The 17,399-nt window shown below is 50.1% G+C and overlaps 2 long non-coding RNA genes across 2 annotated transcripts; both read right to left on the minus strand.

The window, feature by feature from the left end:
• Positions 1-521: 521 nt before the first annotated feature.
• On the minus strand, positions 522-5,159 carry LOC147649981 (uncharacterized). The gene is made up of 3 exons (XR_015277261.1): positions 2,885-5,159; positions 2,557-2,790; positions 522-2,262 (listed from the first exon to the last, which is right to left on the minus strand). It is a non-coding gene; the product is annotated as an uncharacterized LOC147649981 (long non-coding RNA).
• Positions 5,160-8,275: 3,116 nt separating this feature from the next.
• Positions 8,276-15,617, minus strand: LOC147649982 (uncharacterized). Its single transcript, XR_015277263.1, has 6 exons — positions 15,443-15,617; positions 12,304-15,348; positions 11,976-12,209; positions 9,163-11,681; positions 8,835-9,068; positions 8,276-8,542 (listed from the first exon to the last, which is right to left on the minus strand). It is a non-coding gene; the product is annotated as an uncharacterized LOC147649982 (long non-coding RNA).
• Between the last annotated feature and the right edge of the window lie 1,782 nt (positions 15,618-17,399).

Below are 17,399 nucleotides of genomic sequence, written 5' to 3' on the forward strand. Positions count from 1 at the left end.
ACAACGGAGACCGTAGAATGAATGATGGAATCCCTGGGTGCTTGGGCTTGGAAGGGACCCTAAAGACCATCTTGCTCCAAGCGGAGCAATCTTCCCCTAGAATAGGTTGCTCAGAGCCCCGCTCCCAGCTGGCCTTGGATGTTGCCAAGGATGGAGCATCCCCAGCCTCTGTGCACAGCCTGGGCCAGTGGCCCAGCAGCCGGAGTGGAAAAGAGCAGCTTCATTAGATCCAACTTCAAGCTCACTCCTGCAGTTGAAAGGCTTCTCCTCTCTGTGCCCATCTTTCCTAGAGCTGCAGGGAGGCCTCGCCAGCCCCCTTCTCTTTCCAGGCTGAGCATCCCCAGCCCCACACGGACAGCAGTCCGATGCGTGGCAGTCAAGGCTAAAGGGTAGCAAATGGCTACATCGGGAAGTGAGAGATGGAAGCTTTTGGAGATGGAAGCTTTACCTCTAAATGTAGAAAAGAAAGAAAAGTGGAGGGGGAAATGGTGGGACTCTGCCTCTGTTCTAACTGGCGAAGATTTTCTTTTCTTCTTTTCTGTCGTGCTAACCCAAGTTTTGTTGTTTGAAAGGAGGTTTAGCAAAATATCCATCGTCTTCTCCACTGCTGAAACACTGAACAACATCTGGGCAGGCTGAGGATGCAGAGCAAAACCTGCAAATATCTACTGCTGATCGTGATCCTGGGGAATGCAGCTAAAGCCAGCCAAAAGCAATTTCTGGAAAGTCAAGCCTGCTTTACGTTTTCTGGAGTTTGGTTGTGCCAACTTCACCAGTCATTTCTAAAAAAGGAAAAGAAACTCCAAGCAAAAGAGAGAAAAACACAAAGAAACCAACCCAAAGAAACCAATCAAACAAACAGATAAAACACCCCCAATCAAACCAAAGGCAATGAGAAGTTAGGACTAGTTGTAAGGATATCACAGCAGGCGAATGGCTGCTTCCTACTTGGATCACCATCCAAAGCCACCTAGAACAACTTCTCCAAAACATATCCAACAGGAGAAATGGAAAAAGTGATCCATGGCAGCTCTGCATTGTGGTGAAGGATGAGCATGCAGTGGTCCAGATGGCCCACCCTCCAGGCTGCTGTTTGCTCTGCTGAAAGACTCTTGCAGGACTGTGGCCCCTCTCCATGCAATGGAAATCATTGCCACAGCTCTCAGTTGAGGCACTGGCATTTCCAGAGCCAGATTCAGGCACAATCCTACTGCCTACTGAGCATCTGGGAAAGGTGCTGAGCATCTTCAGGCCTAGAAGCACAAAAGAGCTCAGGCTCTCCCCGAACTGGGTTTTCAGGGCAGCTTTCCATATCTCTGCAAGATTTCTTCATCCCTCCACACGTCTGACTTTATTATGTCCAACGATGCATTTGGGTTTCTTCCGTCCTCTTGTGTGCCCGTGAGTAACCTTCCACGTGGATGAAGGCGATTGTGTACAGGACAATTGATTGCGGCATTGCCATTTGGCTTCACTGTCACTCAGTTGAACACGGTCCTTATCTAAGAAGGACTTCCAAGAAATGGGTAGGAGTTTTGGCTGTGAGAGGAGCAGAAAGCACATTTTCTACAGCAAATTGCTAGCTGATGCACTTTCCTCCCTGCCAAAATAGTGATTGCCATTCATCTTCCTGGGAAGAATGTAAAGACCCATTCAGAGATGCCAGGTTCAGCTGGCCTGTGGCTTTGTGTACCTCATTTCACATGTCCAATTTCAAGGGCCACTAAAAGAGGCTCATGTTTGCCTTGCTACCCACAAGTGCTGTAGGTATTTCCAGGAGAAGAGGGAAAACATCGCTGTCCTGTGGTGTGGTAGAAATGCCACCACAACTGTGATTGTGTGAGCAAAGCCAGCCAGTGCTTTTTGGGGCAGCAGCAGCAGCTGAGAGTGTGGCAGAGCGGTTTTGATACTCTTTTTAGAGTCCTGCAAACATTGTTCCCGAAACAACCCGCAGCTTTGCAAATGTGCCCGAAGAAAATGCAAAGAGAACTGGGGTGTGAAAATCAAAGACTGTTTATCTGTAGAAGAAAAGGAACAAGAATGAACTACACCACATATTTACACTGTAAGAATATTGGTAACAACAACAACAACAACAACAACAAACTATAGAACCTATTTACCTGAGAACAGCTCTAACAAAACTCTATGAAACGTATTTACAGACAACTTAAACAAACTCTAAAACCTCTATCCTGAACACAACAACTGTAAAACGTATGTACAGCAGGGTGGCATCTGTGTCTGTGATGTCCCTAAGTCCTGGAAGGAAAAACAAGTAGCACGGTCAGTGCAGTCAGGCACGGAAGGGTGTTCCATGTGCTGCCGGGCTGGGACACTGGCCCAGTGGGACTCTGCTGCCAGAAGGGAGCCTGGCTGGGGGCTGTGGCCCAGGCACTGGAACAGGGCTTGTGTGGCCCACAGCAAGCCCAGGCCAGGCCAGGGATGGCCAGCAGAATGCAGTGCATGGGCTAGCGTGTCCCTGAGCAGGAAGTGCCCAGCCCGGCCCCAGGCTGGCAGCAGGGGACCCACTCTGCCTGTGGGGGGAGCACCTGCCTGTTCTGCTGCTGGCATCGGTCTTCATCCCAAGACCATGTCTTCCTCCTTGTCTTTTAGATCAATATCCATCTCTTCAATAGAATCTTTCGTTTCCACCTCCATCTCTTCCTCTGTCTCGTACATATCCACATCCATCTCTTGCTCTCCAGTATCCTCTCCGTCCACTTCCATGGCTTCTTCTCTATCAGTCTGTGTATCGACGTCCGTCTCCTCCTCTCCGTCTGTGCCAGCCTGCAGAGGTAGCAAAATTTCCCACCCTGTCCCACAGAGCTCCAGCCCAGCCAGGCAGCTGCGGGGTGTCCGCCTCCGTGGAATAGTACCATACCTCTTTTGGAACAAATGCAGACATCCTGCAGGGATGGAGAGCAAAATCCAAGCGATGGGGAGCTTTGGGGACTGCTGGGGGAATCAGGGAGCAGGTGGCAACAAGGTGACAGGGGTAGGCTTGGAGCAGGGTGAATGAAGAGCGTGCTGGCACAAGGAGCCAAGGGTTGTGTTGTGGCCGTTGCTGGATGCTGGAAGTTCTAGCTGGAGCGTGCACTGTGACATCACCGCCAGGAGTTCAGGCCCAGGCTGAAGTGGACAACGGAGACCGTAGAATGAATGATGGAATCCCTGGGTGCTTGGGCTTGGAAGGGACCCTAAAGACCATCTTGCTCCAAGCGGAGCAATCTTCCCCTAGAATAGGTTGCTCAGAGCCCCGCTCCCAGCTGGCCTTGGATGTTGCCAAGGATGGAGCATCCCCAGCCTCTGTGCACAGCCTGGGCCAGTGGCCCAGCAGCCGGAGTGGAAAAGAGCAGCTTCATTAGATCCAACTTCAAGCTCACTCCTGCAGTTGAAAGGCTTCTCCTCTCTGTGCCCATCTTTCCTAGAGCTGCAGGGAGGCCTCGCCAGCCCCCTTCTCTTTCCAGGCTGAGCATCCCCAGCCCCACACGGACAGCAGTCCGATGCGTGGCAGTCAAGGCTAAAGGGTAGCAAATGGCTACATCGGGAAGTGAGAGATGGAAGCTTTTGGAGATGGAAGCTTTACCTCTAAATGTAGAAAAGAAAGAAAAGTGGAGGGGGAAATGGTGGGACTCTGCCTCTGTTCTAACTGGCGAAGATTTTCTTTTCTTCTTTTCTGTCGTGCTAACCCAAGTTTTGTTGTTTGAAAGGAGGTTTAGCAAAATATCCATCGTCTTCTCCACTGCTGAAACACTGAACAACATCTGGGCAGGCTGAGGATGCAGAGCAAAACCTGCAAATATCTACTGCTGATCGTGATCCTGGGGAATGCAGCTAAAGCCAGCCAAAAGCAATTTCTGGAAAGTCAAGCCTGCTTTACGTTTTCTGGAGTTTGGTTGTGCCAACTTCACCAGTCATTTCTAAAAAAGGAAAAGAAACTCCAAGCAAAAGAGAGAAAAACACAAAGAAACCAACCCAAAGAAACCAATCAAACAAACAGATAAAACACCCCCAATCAAACCAAAGGCAATGAGAAGTTAGGACTAGTTGTAAGGATATCACAGCAGGCGAATGGCTGCTTCCTACTTGGATCACCATCCAAAGCCACCTAGAACAACTTCTCCAAAACATATCCAACAGGAGAAATGGAAAAAGTGATCCATGGCAGCTCTGCATTGTGGTGAAGGATGAGCATGCAGTGGTCCAGATGGCCCACCCTCCAGGCTGCTGTTTGCTCTGCTGAAAGACTCTTGCAGGACTGTGGCCCCTCTCCATGCAATGGAAATCATTGCCACAGCTCTCAGTTGAGGCACTGGCATTTCCAGAGCCAGATTCAGGCACAATCCTACTGCCTACTGAGCATCTGGGAAAGGTGCTGAGCATCTTCAGGCCTAGAAGCACAAAAGAGCTCAGGCTCTCCCCGAACTGGGTTTTCAGGGCAGCTTTCCATATCTCTGCAAGATTTCTTCATCCCTCCACACGTCTGACTTTATTATGTCCAACGATGCATTTGGGTTTCTTCCGTCCTCTTGTGTGCCCGTGAGTAACCTTCCACGTGGATGAAGGCGATTGTGTACAGGACAATTGATTGCGGCATTGCCATTTGGCTTCACTGTCACTCAGTTGAACACGGTCCTTATCTAAGAAGGACTTCCAAGAAATGGGTAGGAGTTTTGGCTGTGAGAGGAGCAGAAAGCACATTTTCTACAGCAAATTGCTAGCTGATGCACTTTCCTCCCTGCCAAAATAGTGATTGCCATTCATCTTCCTGGGAAGAATGTAAAGACCCATTCAGAGATGCCAGGTTCAGCTGGCCTGTGGCTTTGTGTACCTCATTTCACATGTCCAATTTCAAGGGCCACTAAAAGAGGCTCATGTTTGCCTTGCTACCCACAAGTGCTGTAGGTATTTCCAGGAGAAGAGGGAAAACATCGCTGTCCTGTGGTGTGGTAGAAATGCCACCACAACTGTGATTGTGTGAGCAAAGCCAGCCAGTGCTTTTTGGGGCAGCAGCAGCAGCTGAGAGTGTGGCAGAGCGGTTTTGATACTCTTTTTAGAGTCCTGCAAACATTGTTCCCGAAACAACCCGCAGCTTTGCAAATGTGCCCGAAGAAAATGCAAAGAGAACTGGGGTGTGAAAATCAAAGACTGTTTATCTGTAGAAGAAAAGGAACAAGAATGAACTACACCACATATTTACACTGTAAGAATATTGGTAACAACAACAACAACAACAACAACAAACTATAGAACCTATTTACCTGAGAACAGCTCTAACAAAACTCTATGAAACGTATTTACAGACAACTTAAACAAACTCTAAAACCTCTATCCTGAACACAACAACTGTAAAACGTATGTACAGCAGGGTGGCATCTGTGTCTGTGATGTCCCTCAGTCCTGGAAGGAAAAACAAGTAGCACGGTCAGTGCAGTCAGGCACGGAAGGGTGTTCCATGTGCTGCCGGGCTGGGACACTGGCCCAGTGGGACTCTGCTGCCAGAAGGGAGCCTGGCTGGGGGCTGTGGCCCAGGCACTGGAACAGGGCTTGTGTGGCCCACAGCAAGCCCAGGCCAGGCCAGGGATGGCCAGCAGAATGCAGTGCATGGGCTAGCGTGTCCCTGAGCAGGAAGTGCCCAGCCCGGCCCCAGGCTGGCAGCAGGGGACCCACTCTGCCTGTGGGGAGCACCTGCCTGTTCTGCTGCTGGCATCGGTCTTCATCCCAAGACCATGTCTTCCTCCTTGTCTTTTAGATCAATATCCATCTCTTCAATAGAATCTTTCGTTTCCACCTCCATCTCTTCCTCTGTCTCGTACATATCCACATCCATCTCTTGCTCTCCAGTATCCTCTCCGTCCACTTCCATGGCTTCTTCTCTATCAGTCTGTGTATCGACGTCCGTCTCCTCCTCTCTGTCTGTGCCAGCCTGCAGAGGTAGCAAAATTTCCCACCCTGTCCCACAGAGCTCCAGCCCAGCCAGGCAGCTGCGGGGTGTCCGCCTCCGTGGAATAGTACCATACCTCTTTTGGAACAAATGCAGACATCCTGCAGGGATGGAGAGCAAAATCCAAGCGATGGGGAGCTTTGGGGACTGCTGGGGGAATCAGGGAGCAGGTGGCAACAAGGTGACAGGGGTAGGCTTGGAGCAGGGTGAATGAAGAGCGTGCTGGCACAAGGAGCCAAGGGTTGTGTTGTGGCCGTTGCTGGATGCTGGAAGTTCTAGCTGGAGCGTGCACTGTGACATCACCGCCAGGAGTTCAGGCCCAGGCTGAAGTGGACAACGGAGACCGTAGAATGAATGATGGAATCCCTGGGTGCTTGGGCTTGGAAGGGACCCTAAAGACCATCTTGCTCCAAGCGGAGCAATCTTCCCCTAGAATAGGTTGCTCAGAGCCCCGCTCCCAGCTGGCCTTGGATGTTGCCAAGGATGGAGCATCCCCAGCCTCTGTGCACAGCCTGGGCCAGTGGCCCAGCAGCCGGAGTGGAAAAGAGCAGCTTCATTAGATCCAACTTCAAGCTCACTCCTGCAGTTGAAAGGCTTCTCCTCTCTGTGCCCATCTTTCCTAGAGCTGCAGGGAGGCCTCGCCAGCCCCCTTCTCTTTCCAGGCTGAGCATCCCCAGCCCCACACGGACAGCAGTCCGATGCGTGGCAGTCAAGGCTAAAGGGTAGCAAATGGCTACATCGGGAAGTGAGAGATGGAAGCTTTTGGAGATGGAAGCTTTACCTCTAAATGTAGAAAAGAAAGAAAAGTGGAGGGGGAAATGGTGGGACTCTGCCTCTGTTCTAACTGGCGAAGATTTTCTTTTCTTCTTTTCTGTCGTGCTAACCCAAGTTTTGTTGTTTGAAAGGAGGTTTAGCAAAATATCCATCGTCTTCTCCACTGCTGAAACACTGAACAACATCTGGGCAGGCTGAGGATGCAGAGCAAAACCTGCAAATATCTACTGCTGATCGTGATCCTGGGGAATGCAGCTAAAGCCAGCCAAAAGCAATTTCTGGAAAGTCAAGCCTGCTTTACGTTTTCTGGAGTTTGGTTGTGCCAACTTCACCAGTCATTTCTAAAAAAGGAAAAGAAACTCCAAGCAAAAGAGAGAAAAACACAAAGAAACCAACCCAAAGAAACCAATCAAACAAACAGATAAAACACCCCCAATCAAACCAAAGGCAATGAGAAGTTAGGACTAGTTGTAAGGATATCACAGCAGGCGAATGGCTGCTTCCTACTTGGATCACCATCCAAAGCCACCTAGAACAACTTCTCCAAAACATATCCAACAGGAGAAATGGAAAAAGTGATCCATGGCAGCTCTGCATTGTGGTGAAGGATGAGCATGCAGTGGTCCAGATGGCCCACCCTCCAGGCTGCTGTTTGCTCTGCTGAAAGACTCTTGCAGGACTGTGGCCCCTCTCCATGCAATGGAAATCATTGCCACAGCTCTCAGTTGAGGCACTGGCATTTCCAGAGCCAGATTCAGGCACAATCCTACTGCCTACTGAGCATCTGGGAAAGGTGCTGAGCATCTTCAGGCCTAGAAGCACAAAAGAGCTCAGGCTCTCCCCGAACTGGGTTTTCAGGGCAGCTTTCCATATCTCTGCAAGATTTCTTCATCCCTCCACACGTCTGACTTTATTATGTCCAACGATGCATTTGGGTTTCTTCCGTCCTCTTGTGTGCCCGTGAGTAACCTTCCACGTGGATGAAGGCGATTGTGTACAGGACAATTGATTGCGGCATTGCCATTTGGCTTCACTGTCACTCAGTTGAACACGGTCCTTATCTAAGAAGGACTTCCAAGAAATGGGTAGGAGTTTTGGCTGTGAGAGGAGCAGAAAGCACATTTTCTACAGCAAATTGCTAGCTGATGCACTTTCCTCCCTGCCAAAATAGTGATTGCCATTCATCTTCCTGGGAAGAATGTAAAGACCCATTCAGAGATGCCAGGTTCAGCTGGCCTGTGGCTTTGTGTACCTCATTTCACATGTCCAATTTCAAGGGCCACTAAAAGAGGCTCATGTTTGCCTTGCTACCCACAAGTGCTGTAGGTATTTCCAGGAGAAGAGGGAAAACATCGCTGTCCTGTGGTGTGGTAGAAATGCCACCACAACTGTGATTGTGTGAGCAAAGCCAGCCAGTGCTTTTTGGGGCAGCAGCAGCAGCTGAGAGTGTGGCAGAGCGGTTTTGATACTCTTTTTAGAGTCCTGCAAACATTGTTCCCGAAACAACCCGCAGCTTTGCAAATGTGCCCGAAGAAAATGCAAAGAGAACTGGGGTGTGAAAATCAAAGACTGTTTATCTGTAGAAGAAAAGGAACAAGAATGAACTACACCACATATTTACACTGTAAGAATATTGGTAACAACAACAACAACAACAACAACAAACTATAGAACCTATTTACCTGAGAACAGCTCTAACAAAACTCTATGAAACGTATTTACAGACAACTTAAACAAACTCTAAAACCTCTATCCTGAACACAACAACTGTAAAACGTATGTACAGCAGGGTGGCATCTGTGTCTGTGATGTCCCTCAGTCCTGGAAGGAAAAACAAGTAGCACGGTCAGTGCAGTCAGGCACGGAAGGGTGTTCCATGTGCTGCCGGGCTGGGACACTGGCCCAGTGGGACTCTGCTGCCAGAAGGGAGCCTGGCTGGGGGCTGTGGCCCAGGCACTGGAACAGGGCTTGTGTGGCCCACAGCAAGCCCAGGCCAGGCCAGGGATGGCCAGCAGAATGCAGTGCATGGGCTAGCGTGTCCCTGAGCAGGAAGTGCCCAGCCCGGCCCCAGGCTGGCAGCAGGGGACCCACTCTGCCTGTGGGGAGCACCTGCCTGTTCTGCTGCTGGCATCGGTCTTCATCCCAAGACCATGTCTTCCTCCTTGTCTTTTAGATCAATATCCATCTCTTCAATAGAATCTTTCGTTTCCACCTCCATCTCTTCCTCTGTCTCGTACATATCCACATCCATCTCTTGCTCTCCAGTATCCTCTCCGTCCACTTCCATGGCTTCTTCTCTATCAGTCTGTGTATCGACGTCCGTCTCCTCCTCTCCGTCTGTGCCAGCCTGCAGAGGTAGCAAAATTTCCCACCCTGTCCCACAGAGCTCCAGCCCAGCCAGGCAGCTGCGGGGTGTCCGCCTCCGTGGAATAGTACCATACCTCTTTTGGAACAAATGCAGACATCCTGCAGGGATGGAGAGCAAAATCCAAGCGATGGGGAGCTTTGGGGACTGCTGGGGGAATCAGGGAGCAGGTGGCAACAAGGTGACAGGGGTAGGCTTGGAGCAGGGTGAATAAAGAGCGTGCTGGCACAAGGAGCCAAGGGTTGTGTTGTGGCCGTTGCTGGATGCTGGAAGTTCTAGCTGGAGCGTGCACTGTGACATCACCGCCAGGAGTTCAGGCCCAGGCTGAAGTGGACAACGGAGACCGTAGAATGAATGATGGAATCCCTGGGTGCTTGGGCTTGGAAGGGACCCTAAAGACCATCTTGCTCCAAGCGGAGCAATCTTCCCCTAGAATAGGTTGCTCAGAGCCCCGCTCCCAGCTGGCCTTGGATGTTGCCAAGGATGGAGCATCCCCAGCCTCTGTGCACAGCCTGGGCCAGTGGCCCAGCAGCCGGAGTGGAAAAGAGCAGCTTCATTAGATCCAACTTCAAGCTCACTCCTGCAGTTGAAAGGCTTCTCCTCTCTGTGCCCATCTTTCCTAGAGCTGCAGGGAGGCCTCGCCAGCCCCCTTCTCTTTCCAGGCTGAGCATCCCCAGCCCCACACGGACAGCAGTCCGATGCGTGGCAGTCAAGGCTAAAGGGTAGCAAATGGCTACATCGGGAAGTGAGAGATGGAAGCTTTTGGAGATGGAAGCTTTACCTCTAAATGTAGAAAAGAAAGAAAAGTGGAGGGGGAAATGGTGGGACTCTGGCTCTGTTCTAACTGGCGAAGATTTTCTTTTCTTCTTTTCTGTCGTGCTAACCCAAGTTTTGTTGTTTGAAAGGAGGTTTAGCAAAATATCCATCGTCTTCTCCACTGCTGAAACACTGAACAACATCTGGGCAGGCTGAGGATGCAGAGCAAAACCTGCAAATATCTACTGCTGATCGTGATCCTGGGGAATGCAGCTAAAGCCAGCCAAAAGCAATTTCTGGAAAGTCAAGCCTGCTTTACGTTTTCTGGAGTTTGGTTGTGCCAACTTCACCAGTCATTTCTAAAAAAGGAAAAGAAACTCCAAGCAAAAGAGAGAAAAACACAAAGAAACCAACCCAAAGAAACCAATCAAACAAACAGATAAAACACCCCCAATCAAACCAAAGGCAATGAGAAGTTAGGACTAGTTGTAAGGATATCACAGCAGGCGAATGGCTGCTTCCTACTTGGATCACCATCCAAAGCCACCTAGAACAACTTCTCCAAAACATATCCAACAGGAGAAATGGAAAAAGTGATCCATGGCAGCTCTGCATTGTGGTGAAGGATGAGCATGCAGTGGTCCAGATGGCCCACCCTCCAGGCTGCTGTTTGCTCTGCTGAAAGACTCTTGCAGGACTGTGGCCCCTCTCCATGCAATGGAAATCATTGCCACAGCTCTCAGTTGAGGCACTGGCATTTCCAGAGCCAGATTCAGGCACAATCCTACTGCCTACTGAGCATCTGGGAAAGGTGCTGAGCATCTTCAGGCCTAGAAGCACAAAAGAGCTCAGGCTCTCCCCGAACTGGGTTTTCAGGGCAGCTTTCCATATCTCTGCAAGATTTCTTCATCCCTCCACACGTCTGACTTTATTATGTCCAACGATGCATTTGGGTTTCTTCCGTCCTCTTGTGTGCCCGTGAGTAACCTTCCACGTGGATGAAGGAGATTGTGTACAGGACAATTGATTGCGGCATTGCCATTTGGCTTCACTGTCACTCAGTTGAACACGGTCCTTATCTAAGAAGGACTTCCAAGAAATGGGTAGGAGTTTTGGCTGTGAGAGGAGCAGAAAGCACATTTTCTACAGCAAATTGCTAGCTGATGCACTTTCCTCCCTGCCAAAATAGTGATTGCCATTCATCTTCCTGGGAAGAATGTAAAGACCCATTCAGAGATGCCAGGTTCAGCTGGCCTGTGGCTTTGTGTACCTCATTTCACATGTCCAATTTCAAGGGCCACTAAAAGAGGCTCATGTTTGCCTTGCTACCCACAAGTGCTGTAGGTATTTCCAGGAGAAGAGGGAAAACATCGCTGTCCTGTGGTGTGGTAGAAATGCCACCACAACTGTGATTGTGTGAGCAAAGCCAGCCAGTGCTTTTTGGGGCAGCAGCAGCAGCTGAGAGTGTGGCAGAGCGGTTTTGATACTCTTTTTAGAGTCCTGCAAACATTGTTCCCGAAACAACCCGCAGCTTTGCAAATGTGCCCGAAGAAAATGCAAAGAGAACTGGGGTGTGAAAATCAAAGACTGTTTATCTGTAGAAGAAAAGGAACAAGAATGAACTACACCACATATTTACACTGTAAGAATATTGGTAACAACAACAACAACAACAACAACAAACTATAGAACCTATTTACCTGAGAACAGCTCTAACAAAACTCTATGAAACGTATTTACAGACAACTTAAACAAACTCTAAAACCTCTATCCTGAACACAACAACTGTAAAACGTATGTACAGCAGGGTGGCATCTGTGTCTGTGATGTCCCTAAGTCCTGGAAGGAAAAACAAGTAGCACGGTCAGTGCAGTCAGGCACGGAAGGGTGTTCCATGTGCTGCCGGGCTGGGACACTGGCCCAGTGGGACTCTGCTGCCAGAAGGGAGCCTGGCTGGGGGCTGTGGCCCAGGCACTGGAACAGGGCTTGTGTGGCCCACAGCAAGCCCAGGCCAGGCCAGGGATGGCCAGCAGAATGCAGTGCATGGGCTAGCGTGTCCCTGAGCAGGAAGTGCCCAGCCCGGCCCCAGGCTGGCAGCAGGGGACCCACTCTGCCTGTGGGGGGAGCACCTGCCTGTTCTGCTGCTGGCATCGGTCTTCATCCCAAGACCATGTCTTCCTCCTTGTCTTTTAGATCAATATCCATCTCTTCAATAGAATCTTTCGTTTCCACCTCCATCTCTTCCTCTGTCTCGTACATATCCACATCCATCTCTTGCTCTCCAGTATCCTCTCCGTCCACTTCCATGGCTTCTTCTCTATCAGTCTGTGTATCGACGTCCGTCTCCTCCTCTCCGTCTGTGCCAGCCTGCAGAGGTAGCAAAATTTCCCACCCTGTCCCACAGAGCTCCAGCCCAGCCAGGCAGCTGCGGGGTGTCCGCCTCCGTGGAATAGTACCATACCTCTTTTGGAACAAATGCAGACATCCTGCAGGGATGGAGAGCAAAATCCAAGCGATGGGGAGCTTTGGGGACTGCTGGGGGAATCAGGGAGCAGGTGGCAACAAGGTGACAGGGGTAGGCTTGGAGCAGGGTGAATGAAGAGCGTGCTGGCACAAGGAGCCAAGGGTTGTGTTGTGGCCGTTGCTGGATGCTGGAAGTTCTAGCTGGAGCGTGCACTGTGACATCACCGCCAGGAGTTCAGGCCCAGGCTGAAGTGGACAACGGAGACCGTAGAATGAATGATGGAATCCCTGGGTGCTTGGGCTTGGAAGGGACCCTAAAGACCATCTTGCTCCAAGCGGAGCAATCTTCCCCTAGAATAGGTTGCTCAGAGCCCCGCTCCCAGCTGGCCTTGGATGTTGCCAAGGATGGAGCATCCCCAGCCTCTGTGCACAGCCTGGGCCAGTGGCCCAGCAGCCGGAGTGGAAAAGAGCAGCTTCATTAGATCCAACTTCAAGCTCACTCCTGCAGTTGAAAGGCTTCTCCTCTCTGTGCCCATCTTTCCTAGAGCTGCAGGGAGGCCTCGCCAGCCCCCTTCTCTTTCCAGGCTGAGCATCCCCAGCCCCACACGGACAGCAGTCCGATGCGTGGCAGTCAAGGCTAAAGGGTAGCAAATGGCTACATCGGGAAGTGAGAGATGGAAGCTTTTGGAGATGGAAGCTTTACCTCTAAATGTAGAAAAGAAAGAAAAGTGGAGGGGGAAATGGTGGGACTCTGCCTCTGTTCTAACTGGCGAAGATTTTCTTTTCTTCTTTTCTGTCGTGCTAACCCAAGTTTTGTTGTTTGAAAGGAGGTTTAGCAAAATATCCATCGTCTTCTCCACTGCTGAAACACTGAACAACATCTGGGCAGGCTGAGGATGCAGAGCAAAACCTGCAAATATCTACTGCTGATCGTGATCCTGGGGAATGCAGCTAAAGCCAGCCAAAAGCAATTTCTGGAAAGTCAAGCCTGCTTTACGTTTTCTGGAGTTTGGTTGTGCCAACTTCACCAGTCATTTCTAAAAAAGGAAAAGAAACTCCAAGCAAAAGAGAGAAAAACACAAAGAAACCAACCCAAAGAAACCAATCAAACAAACAGATAAAACACCCCCAATCAAACCAAAGGCAATGAGAAGTTAGGACTAGTTGTAAGGATATCACAGCAGGCGAATGGCTGCTTCCTACTTGGATCACCATCCAAAGCCACCTAGAACAACTTCTCCAAAACATATCCAACAGGAGAAATGGAAAAAGTGATCCATGGCAGCTCTGCATTGTGGTGAAGGATGAGCATGCAGTGGTCCAGATGGCCCACCCTCCAGGCTGCTGTTTGCTCTGCTGAAAGACTCTTGCAGGACTGTGGCCCCTCTCCATGCAATGGAAATCATTGCCACAGCTCTCAGTTGAGGCACTGGCATTTCCAGAGCCAGATTCAGGCACAATCCTACTGCCTACTGAGCATCTGGGAAAGGTGCTGAGCATCTTCAGGCCTAGAAGCACAAAAGAGCTCAGGCTCTCCCCGAACTGGGTTTTCAGGGCAGCTTTCCATATCTCTGCAAGATTTCTTCATCCCTCAACACGTCTGACTTTATTATGTCCAACGATGCATTTGGGTTTCTTCCGTCCTCTTGTGTGCCCGTGAGTAACCTTCCACGTGGATGAAGGCGATTGTGTACAGGACAATTGATTGCGGCATTGCCATTTGGCTTCACTGTCACTCAGTTGAACACGGTCCTTATCTAAGAAGGACTTCCAAGAAATGGGTAGGAGTTTTGGCTGTGAGAGGAGCAGAAAGCACATTTTCTACAGCAAATTGCTAGCTGATGCACTTTCCTCCCTGCCAAAATAGTGATTGCCATTCATCTTCCTGGGAAGAATGTAAAGACCCATTCAGAGATGCCAGGTTCAGCTGGCCTGTGGCTTTGTGTACCTCATTTCACATGTCCAATTTCAAGGGCCACTAAAAGAGGCTCATGTTTGCCTTGCTACCCACAAGTGCTGTAGGTATTTCCAGGAGAAGAGGGAAAACATCGCTGTCCTGTGGTGTGGTAGAAATGCCACCACAACTGTGATTGTGTGAGCAAAGCCAGCCAGTGCTTTTTGGGGCAGCAGCAGCAGCTGAGAGTGTGGCAGAGCGGTTTTGATACTCTTTTTAGAGTCCTGCAAACATTGTTCCCGAAACAACCCGCAGCTTTGCAAATGTGCCCGAAGAAAATGCAAAGAGAACTGGGGTGTGAAAATCAAAGACTGTTTATCTGTAGAAGAAAAGGAACAAGAATGAACTACACCACATATTTACACTGTAAGAATATTGGTAACAACAACAACAACAACAACAACAAACTATAGAACCTATTTACCTGAGAACAGCTCTAACAAAACTCTATGAAACGTATTTACAGACAACTTAAACAAACTCTAAAACCTCTATCCTGAACACAACAACTGTAAAACGTATGTACAGCAGGGTGGCATCTGTGTCTGTGATGTCCCTAAGTCCTGGAAGGAAAAACAAGTAGCACGGTCAGTGCAGTCAGGCACGGAAGGGTGTTCCATGTGCTGCCGGGCTGGGACACTGGCCCAGTGGGACTCTGCTGCCAGAAGGGAGCCTGGCTGGGGGCTGTGGCCCAGGCACTGGAACAGGGCTTGTGTGGCCCACAGCAAGCCCAGGCCAGGCCAGGGATGGCCAGCAGAATGCAGTGCATGGGCTAGCGTGTCCCTGAGCAGGAAGTGCCCAGCCCGGCCCCAGGCTGGCAGCAGGGGACCCACTCTGCCTGTGGGGAGCACCTGCCTGTTCTGCTGCTGGCATCGGTCTTCATCCCAAGACCATGTCTTCCTCCTTGTCTTTTAGATCAATATCCATCTCTTCAATAGAATCTTTCGTTTCCACCTCCATCTCTTCCTCTGTCTCGTACATATCCACATCCATCTCTTGCTCTCCAGTATCCTCTCCGTCCACTTCCATGGCTTCTTCTCTATCAGTCTGTGTATCGACGTCCGTCTCCTCCTCTCTGTCTGTGCCAGCCTGCAGAGGTAGCAAAATTTCCCACCCTGTCCCACAGAGCTCCAGCCCAGCCAGGCAGCTGCGGGGTGTCCGCCTCCGTGGAATAGTACCATACCTCTTTTGGAACAAATGCAGACATCCTGCAGGGATGGAGAGCAAAATCCAAGCGATGGGGAGCTTTGGGGACTGCTGGGGGAATCAGGGAGCAGGTGGCAACAAGGTGACAGGGGTAGGCTTGGAGCAGGGTGAATGAAGAGCGTGCTGGCACAAGGAGCCAAGGGTTGTGTTGTGGCCGTTGCTGGATGCTGGAAGTTCTAGCTGGAGCGTGCACTGTGACATCACCGCCAGGAGTTCAGGCCCAGGCTGAAGTGGACAACGGAGACCGTAGAATGAATGATGGAATCCCTGGGTGCTTGGGCTTGGAAGGGACCCTAAAGACCATCTTGCTCCAAGCGGAGCAATCTTCCCCTAGAATAGGTTGCTCAGAGCCCCGCTCCCAGCTGGCCTTGGATGTTGCCAAGGATGGAGCATCCCCAGCCTCTGTGCACAGCCTGGGCCAGTGGCCCAGCAGCCGGAGTGGAAAAGAGCAGCTTCATTAGATCCAACTTCAAGCTCACTCCTGCAGTTGAAAGGCTTCTCCTCTCTGTGCCCATCTTTCCTAGAGCTGCAGGGAGGCCTCGCCAGCCCCCTTCTCTTTCCAGGCTGAGCATCCCCAGCCCCACACGGACAGCAGTCCGATGCGTGGCAGTCAAGGCTAAAGGGTAGCAAATGGCTACATCGGGAAGTGAGAGATGGAAGCTTTTGGAGATGGAAGCTTTACCTCTAAATGTAGAAAAGAAAGAAAAGTGGAGGGGGAAATGGTGGGACTCTGCCTCTGTTCTAACTGGCGAAGATTTTCTTTTCTTCTTTTCTGTCGTGCTAACCCAAGTTTTGTTGTTTGAAAGGAGGTTTAGCAAAATATCCATCGTCTTCTCCACTGCTGAAACACTGAACAACATCTGGGCAGGCTGAGGATGCAGAGCAAAACCTGCAAATATCTACTGCTGATCGTGATCCTGGGGAATGCAGCTAAAGCCAGCCAAAAGCAATTTCTGGAAAGTCAAGCCTGCTTTACGTTTTCTGGAGTTTGGTTGTGCCAACTTCACCAGTCATTTCTAAAAAAGGAAAAGAAACTCCAAGCAAAAGAGAGAAAAACACAAAGAAACCAACCCAAAGAAACCAATCAAACAAACAGATAAAACACCCCCAATCAAACCAAAGGCAATGAGAAGTTAGGACTAGTTGTAAGGATATCACAGCAGGCGAATGGCTGCTTCCTACTTGGATCACCATCCAAAGCCACCTAGAACAACTTCTCCAAAACATATCCAACAGGAGAAATGGAAAAAGTGATCCATGGCAGCTCTGCATTGTGGTGAAGGATGAGCATGCAGTGGTCCAGATGGCCCACCCTCCAGGCTGCTGTTTGCTCTGCTGAAAGACTCTTGCAGGACTGTGGCCCCTCTCCATGCAATGGAAATCATTGCCACAGCTCTCAGTTGAGGCACTGGCATTTCCAGAGCCAGATTCAGGCACAATCCTACTGCCTACTGAGCATCTGGGAAAGGTGCTGAGCATCTTCAGGCCTAGAAGCACAAAAGAGCTCAGGCTCTCCCCGAACTGGGTTTTCAGGGCAGCTTTCCATATCTCTGCAAGATTTCTTCATCCCTCAACACGTCTGACTTTATTATGTCCAACGATGCATTTGGGTTTCTTCCGTCCTCTTGTGTGCCCGTGAGTAACCTTCCACGTGGATGAAGGCGATTGTGTACAGGACAATTGATTGCGGCATTGCCATTTGGCTTCACTGTCACTCAGTTGAACACGGTCCTTATCTAAGAAGGACTTCCAAGAAATGGGTAGGAGTTTTGGCTGTGAGAGGAGCAGAAAGCACATTTTCTACAGCAAATTGCTAGCTGATGCACTTTCCTCCCTGCCAAAATAGTGATTGCCATTCATCTTCCTGGGAAGAATGTAAAGACCCATTCAGAGATGCCAGGTTCAGCTGGCCTGTGGCTTTGTGTACCTCATTT

Source organism: Cyanistes caeruleus, chromosome 17 (assembly GCF_971803275.1).
Source record: "Cyanistes caeruleus chromosome 17, bCyaCae1.hap1.1, whole genome shotgun sequence".
Classification (NCBI taxonomy): domain Eukaryota; kingdom Metazoa; phylum Chordata; class Aves; order Passeriformes; family Paridae; genus Cyanistes; species Cyanistes caeruleus.